The sequence below is a fragment of the Triturus cristatus genome, chromosome 1_1, assembly GCF_964204655.1.
Source record: "Triturus cristatus chromosome 1_1, aTriCri1.1, whole genome shotgun sequence".
Lineage (NCBI taxonomy): Eukaryota > Metazoa > Chordata > Amphibia > Caudata > Salamandridae > Triturus > Triturus cristatus.
The window spans coordinates 104,874,974-104,877,175 of NC_140579.1; positions in this window are offsets into that span (position 1 = coordinate 104,874,974).

Sequence of the window (2,202 nt, forward strand, 5' to 3'; positions counted from 1 at the left end):
CACTCCTTGGCCACAAGGGAGATTCTTCAGTCTTCTTCCTGAGGTCGAATGACGAAGGTCCAGAGTTTCTGTTCAAGTTGCAGATTCAGGATAGTCTAATTTAGCAGGGCTCAGCTACCTACTGATATACTGGGCTAGTGGGCTGGGCTACCTGCAAGGTCCCTCCTATGGGTGGGACCAGGAAGGGGAGTGGTTACACCCCCTTTCCTTTGTCCAGTTTCGCGCCAGAGCTGGGGCTGGAGTGCCCCAGCACCGGTTTGAACTGGACTATGCATGGGACACCTTGTGTGCCCCAGGCAGTGTCTAGTTTCATTCAACCCTCCCTGCCCCAATACACTAAATCCTGTCTAGGGTGGTGCTCGCACCTCCCAAGGCAGGAAACCTATTGTCCAAGCCTCCCTCGCTGGAAGGACTCCCAGCAGCAGGAGGTCAGACTTGTGTCTGTGGCAGCAGCATCCATTTTGTGATGCTGAGACTTTGGTGAGAGTAAAACAGCAAAGTAGGATTTTTAACATGTCTCTGCCTCTAGAAGGGAGGAATAATATCCTCATCACCAGAAATGGTATGGGGGTTTTATTCCAAAGTGTTAGACGCCTTACACGACATGTTTTGATAAAGCCAAACCATAGTTACCATAACCGTTTGAGATTATAAGGCACTTTAAGAGTATATGGTAGGCTATATCATAGAACAGCTATAAGGACATGGTTCCGAAAGCTGCAGACAGGCTCAGCTCATGCTAGAGCACCATCTCACATGTTACCAAGCACTCTGCCTCCAGGATTGTTATGGCCTGCCATAGGAGTGGCCGATAGGTACACATGTGTCTATATATATGGTAGGTATAGGAATACTACACCTAAGCAAGGAGTGATTACACAACCTTGCCCCAGCTGAGTGATCAGCCAGTTGTGTCATAATGGAAGGCCAGGCCAGGGGTGGCATAATACATGCTCCTGCCCCTGGTAGGCCTAGGGTACACTATGCCCTGCGTACCTAAGGTACACTGTACAGGGGCCAATAAGGTGATCCTAACCAATTGGGTTATGCACCTAAAGTAAATAGTGTAAATTTAGAGAGAGAACAGCTGGGCTGTGGGTCTGATTGGCAGGCCCACAGCCACATCCAAGTCGAAAACCGGTAAAGCAAAAGCAAAAAGTGGGGGTGAACATAGAAAGCAGACCGTACTCTCCTACACAATCTTCGCCAGGTTTGCTGGGTCAGACCTCCGGGAGGTCCGGCGATCCCGAGACGGGGGAAGGCAGACCCGGGGCCCCCATGGGCCCGGGTACGCTCGTGCCTCTCAGCCCCTTCCCAATGGTCCTTTTTTCTCCGGGTTTGCTTGGTCAGACCTCCGTGAGGTCCGGTGACTGCGAGACGGGGAAGGCAGCGCCTGGGCCCGCCCGCCGGGGGCCCCCGGGGGCCTGGGTGTGCGCCTTACTCCCGGCCCCTGTCGATGGGCCCTCCCTTTGAGTCCGCTCGCCCCGGGAGCCGGCAGGGATCTGAAGCCGCCATCCCCCCCGCGCAGGGCGGCCTGCAAAGGGGATGCCCTGGCCGTACTCTGATCGATTGGGCACTCTCGGTCCGTTTAGGGATAGACTGCTTGGCCAGCCTCGGCTGTTGTTTCAAGCGATTAGCTTCCTCCCCGCATGGACCGTCCGACAAGAGGGCCTGCCGCCTGGCGGGAGGACCTTCACCCTACCCAGCAGAGCGAAGGCCGAGCGGCCCCGGCAGCTCGTGCCCCCCAGTGGTCTGACCCCGAGTGGAAGGGGTCGGGTGGCGCCAGGCCCTCGGATGCTGCTGCCCAGCAGGTCCGTACTAGGCCCGTGCGCCACGCCGTCACCCCTCTCCGCCCAGCACATGTCCGCAGCTGCTCGGAACGACTGTTCCGAGGGGTGCCGCCGCCGTCAGGCCCCGGCACCCCTGTGTCTCGCTCAGGCTGCGCCTCGGCCCGCCTCTCCCTCCCGGGGGAGACGGCTGGGCCTGCCGGTGCCCATGTGACCTGCCACCTCTCTCTTCACCCCTCCGGCGAGCCCTCCCGTCCAGGTGGGTGGGCTCCTTTCCTCCCAGCAGGCTCCCGAGAGGGAGGGGTGTGTGCGAAGGTGGTCCGGTCGGGGAGATGGGCCTGCCGCCTGGCGGGAGGCCCTTCACCCTACCCAGCAGAGCGAAGGCCGAGCGGCCCCGGCAGCTCGTGCCCCCCAG